The sequence below is a fragment of the Bactrocera tryoni genome, chromosome 5 (assembly GCF_016617805.1).
Source record: "Bactrocera tryoni isolate S06 chromosome 5, CSIRO_BtryS06_freeze2, whole genome shotgun sequence".
NCBI classification, from domain to species: domain Eukaryota; kingdom Metazoa; phylum Arthropoda; class Insecta; order Diptera; family Tephritidae; genus Bactrocera; species Bactrocera tryoni.
In genome coordinates, this window is record NC_052503.1 from 74,925,190 (window position 1) to 74,930,786 (window position 5,597).

General features: G+C 31.2%; 2 non-coding genes across 2 annotated transcripts; both read right to left on the reverse strand.

Annotated features, from left to right (window-relative positions):
* Positions 1 to 4,392: 4,392 nt before the first annotated feature.
* Trnae-uuc lies at positions 4,393 to 4,464 on the reverse strand. The gene has a single exon. It is a non-coding gene; the product is annotated as a tRNA-Glu (tRNA).
* A 440-nt stretch (positions 4,465 to 4,904) lies between these two features.
* Positions 4,905 to 4,976, reverse strand: Trnae-uuc. The gene has a single exon. It is a non-coding gene; the product is annotated as a tRNA-Glu (tRNA).
* Positions 4,977 to 5,597: the final 621 nt, after the last annotated feature.

Here is a 5,597-nt window from a genome sequence, read left to right on the forward strand (position 1 = left end):
TAATACATTTGAGTCAAGTGGTGAAGGAAAATGCTCGCAATACTCACAAAGACACCACGAGAAAATACTTCTACATGACAACATGACTGCTACATGCTTCCGAGATCGTGAAAACATAGCTGAAAACTTTGAAATGGTACATCTTACATTATCCGCTGTTCTTCCCTGACATTTTCTTTCTGATTTCTACTTATTTTGTCTAATGGCACATGTTCTGATCGTTCTTATGAAGAACCCGAAAATTAGATCGATTCATGAATCACTTCAAAAGGCAAACAAAACTTTTCGTTGAGGACTTCAAAAGCTGCTATAAAGATGAGAGAAAGTTATTGCTAGCGATGGAAAATAATTTGAATAATGAATATGTAAGAAGTTTTATAAAATAAAGCTTCAAGTAATGGGGGGAAAAGTACGATTTTTTATTTGTATACCAGATATACCATTTATTTTAAAATAATAATAAAGTCAATATTTCACATATTTTGAGAAAGCACAGACCAATTTTTAAGGAAAAAAATGTTTTTCGTGTTAGAAGCGCTTTTTGATGGCCCTCAAGAAGCCTACTGCCTCCTACGTGGATGAAACCTAAAAAATCCAATTTAATACGAAAAGATATTAGAAAATAAAGTTTTGAATCATTTTGAAAACGAATTTAAATTGACTCAAAATTTCGGTTGTTTTTGACCTGCCAAATTCGATTTTTGATCAGGCAAAAAAACTGAGAGGTTATTGTATTATGAACTTAGTACCGGTATTTTGAAGCTTTATTTATCTATTATTTGTTTTATCTTTATTACTTTTTATTTTTATTATTTAAATTTTATTTTATTTTTTCTAAATTTATTTTATTTTTTCCCCAATTTTTTGCTAATTGTTTATCTGTTTACTCTCAACAATTTTTTTTGCCGATTTCCGCCGCCACGTGTAACAAGTATGCGTGATCACGCATTTAAAAGAATTTTGCATATATTTTAGTGTAGAAATGTCAAGTGTGATTAATATTTTCTTTTATTAGCTAATTTTTCACACTTGTCAAATGAGCGTACTCAGCTGTATGTGTATGTGTGTTTGTGTGTGATATCGAAGCAGATGGTCAAACTTGAATGGATGGGCGCGTGTTTATGTTGCTCAAACAGTTACACGCGCCGCGGTTGTTGCCATATCTGCCTATTTGGAGAAGGTTAAGCAGATGATGACGCTGTGACAGTAACAAAATAAGGCAATGGAAAAGTACTGCATATTTTGGGCTTAATGTATAGTGACAAATGTGAAAGGCGCAAAAGTTACGCAGATTATAACAAAAGAGCAAAAATTTGTGTAAAATTTTCCATCAAAGTTTGTGGCATGTGGATAAAAAACATATATGTACATATGTTACAAACAACGATACGCTGAATAGGGTATATTAAGTTTGTAACAAAATTTTGAATACTAGAAAAAACACTTTGCGGATCCTCTAAATTCATATCGTCACCACCTACAATGCAAAATAACGTAACATCACTTTTCATAAGTTTACAAATGAAGGGAAAAAATATAATAGAAACCACTCATATTGAAACAAAAATTGAGTTTTGGTTATAAAATGGTTATGTATTGGTTATATATTGGGTATACTTGACAGCCGGAGGTTAAAATTTTATGATGCATATACTATGTAATATAATGTTAGCAATAAAAAACTCAATTTTGATTTTTTTCATGATACATATTTTTTTTTTCTATTTTAGGTGACGACATATAAATGATCAGCATGACCAGGTGAGTTGATTTATACATATCCGTCTACCAGTATATATGAGAACTAGTCCCACAGTTTTTAAGATATCGCTCTGAAGTTTTGCTCGCGTTCTTTTTTCACCAAGAAGCTGCTCGTTTGTTGAAACCGTCCATGTCAGATCACTATATCGCATGGCTGCCATACAAACTGAATGATCGAAATCAAGTTAGTGTATGGAAAACTTTCTTATATGACAAGCTATTTTCACGAAATTCGACTGGAATTATTGATTAAAGCATCGTCGCAATTTGTGAAGAAATTGTGCAGATCGGACCACTATAGCATATAGCTGCCATACAAACTGAACGATCAAAATTAAATTCCTAAATGGAAAACTCTTTTGTTTAATGAGATATCTTCACGAAATCGGGCATGAATTATAACCTAAAGCATTACTACGATATTCAAAGAAATTATTCAGATCGGACCACTATAGCATATAGCTGCCATACAAATTTACCAACGAAATCCAAGCCTTGTATGAAAAACTTTTTTATTTCTCGAGATATAATTAAAAAATTAACCATGGGTTATTGCCCAAAGAAACGATTCAATCTCAGCAGAAATTGTTCAGATCCGACAACTATAGCATATAGCTGTCATACAAATTTACCTATCAAAATCATGTTTTTTTACGAAATTTTGTGTATTTGTGAAAGGCATTGTAACTTCAGTACAACCAAAGCTAATGGTTCTTTTTTTTGTATTTTATTTAGTATATATTTCTCTAAAATTTAGTTAAAATACCTTCAGTAACGTTTATATCCATTAGTTATACATAGGTAAAGCCCTTTCACCCACCAAGTTTTACTTATTTGTTATTCAAAAGTCATAAAAAACAATAACTCCAATTTGCTTGTGTTAAGTATTCGAACTCACATATAACACATACATATGTATGTAGGTAATATATGCACACACATACGAAAGTGTGCCAGTAACACCGAAAGGCAAGATAAACAACCGTTTTTTCAATGCAACGGCCATTGACTTTTGTTAACGGATTTCTACTATTCACGCTAATGAATGTATGCACATACATACATACACATTAACTTAGCATATACATACATACATGCACACTAACTTATGGCATATTGTAATATTCAAACTCATTAAACCTTTATATGACAGTTTGTATGACTTACAAGCTTTGTATTTTAGTCATTAAATTGTTTTGCTGTCTTCACATTTACATTAACTCAACTCAATATGTTTATTCATTTGATTTTTGGGTAGTCTGCTTTTCACTGATTTTCTGTTAATATGAGAAAACATGTGATTTTTGTTTTAGTTGTTGTTTCGGAACGACTTTTTCAGTTTGCATAACTTGTTTGTGTGCGCTTAGCTTGTATATGTTGCGCTAACTGCAAGTTGCACTTAACTGCAAGCGGCTGAAACGGTTTAGTGCAGTCATATGTAAATATATTTATACATATAGAAGCAGGAATTGTAAGTTAGTCATTCAAAAACGCATCTGTCTAAATTTGTAAAAAATATCATCAAAATAATTATATTCTTATAATTTCTAGAATGAGTTTAGCGAGTTTTGTATCAAACTATGCCAGAAATTCTTTTTCAGTTATGAACTTTAACTTAAGTTTAAATGTAGAAAGAGTGCCGGCAACTTATTTTTGTAATATTTCATAATTTTATTACAATATATCTTCGACTAAGTTACACACTTGCTTTAACAGCCGACATCCACGCATTAGTACACGGTTTTATAGCACTAAACACCCAAAATATACATACATATGTATGTATGTATATGCACCAACGTTAATGCTTTGTTGCTGTTAGTGTTTATTTATGTATATACACACAATAATCATATAAATGTATATACATACATATTCATATATGTATATTCATAAAATCAACTTATTTTTGTATATTTTCGTTGGTCCATTTCTTTGCTTCATGTTTTGTGCGTTGCTGTTCACGCTGTTGTTGTTGTTGCTTGTAAAATTTTCAGCTTTTGCTTAAACACATTGAAGGCTATTGAACTTTTCACAATGTAGTTGTTGTTGTTGTTATTATTATTTAAGCATTTTATTTATACGGCGCTGCTAAGTATGCACTCGGGCGTATACGTAACGCGGCCTACGGTTGTTGTTTCAACGTCACAACGTTCATATGTGTGTACATATATGTATATGTTAAGCATTCATATACATATATATTGGTGTAAAAAGCGATGTAATGTGTCGTTTTCATATTTACAGTTTTGATTGCCGATTTTTTCATAACCAAGCTGTCATATATTTGATTACAAAATTCGGTTTTATTAAGGCGGTCATAACTTTTTTCGTTTCAACGTCAGTCTGTATTTTATTGCCTATACGTATTATTTTGTATTTTGGTGATTTTTGAATAAGTTATTTATTATGACATGAGATTTGATTGAATTTGAAATATTAGCATATTTTCTCATATACATACATATTTGCGCTTATGGAATGCAGGAAAAGTAGTGAAATACATTTAGACAAAATTTTGGATAATAAATATATTACAAACTATAATTTTAGGAATATAAAGTGCTATATATTTATAAAATAAATATTTTATCAAAGAAAAGCTTTAATAAAAAAGTATATAAAAAATACTTCCCATACCGGGAATCGAACCCGGGCCTTCTGGGTGAAAGCCAGATATCCTAGCCACTAGACCATATGGGACACAATTATATGTCTTCATATAAATACTTTAGTATTTGCGCTTAAGCGGATTAACATATTAATAATGCTTCCTCAAACGATTAGTGTTAGGTGAGCCGAACAAAAATCAAAAATAAGCCGAATAAAATACCAAAGGTTCAGCAAACGATATAATCATATGTATATCATTATATTATATTAAATACGAAATTATCTGAATACATTACCTAAGTTTCAGCAAACGATATAATCATGTATCATTATATTATAGCAAACGTATATTTAGGGTTTCATATAGTCTCATAGAATTATAAGTTATAGCGAACCCATAATATAGCGATGAGAATTTTCTTAAACAATTGCAAAATTATATGACCTTATGACAAGTTGTGAGTCTCCTAATTGCTTATCAATTTTTTCATATAATCCACCTTGACAGTTATGATTGGTAAAAAAAGAATTTCCCATACCGGGAATCGAACCCGGGCCTTCTGGGTGAAAGCCAGATATCCTAGCCACTAGACCATATGGGATATATTGGAACCAATCAATAAACTTACACATAATATATATTAAAGAAAAGTTAGATAAAACTTCCCACAAATTTATCAAATTTTCAAATTTAGATACTTATTCGAAAAATATAAAAGAAAGATTAGATAAAACTTCTCACAAATTTATAAAATTTTCAAAATTAGTTACTTCTGAAAACAGGGTGTGGGCTGAACAACAAAAATAGTATAGGTATTCAAAGTGCTCAGAGCAAAGCAATAAATGGGTATGTCTTTGGTATAAAAAACTGTGTATTGTTTGGACAGTTTAGTAAGCATTTGTTGGTAAGAACTTTCAAACTATTTTTTACCCTGAACAGGGCATATTCAGTTTGCCACACGCAACATGAAACATCGGAGACACTATAAAATATGTATATACACGAGGCCACAATGAACCTTCCCGTCTATCATCATTACGAGCTTAGTAGATTTAGGCATTTTGGTTTTCCTCTTAGTCTGTTTGTTCGTATGTCTGTAAAAACGCGTGCACTGGTACCTCAGTTTTTGAGATATTGGTCTGAAATTTTGCACACGCTGTTTTCTTCCAAATAAGTTGCTCCTTTGTCGGAACCGCCGTCATCGGATTACTATAGCATATAG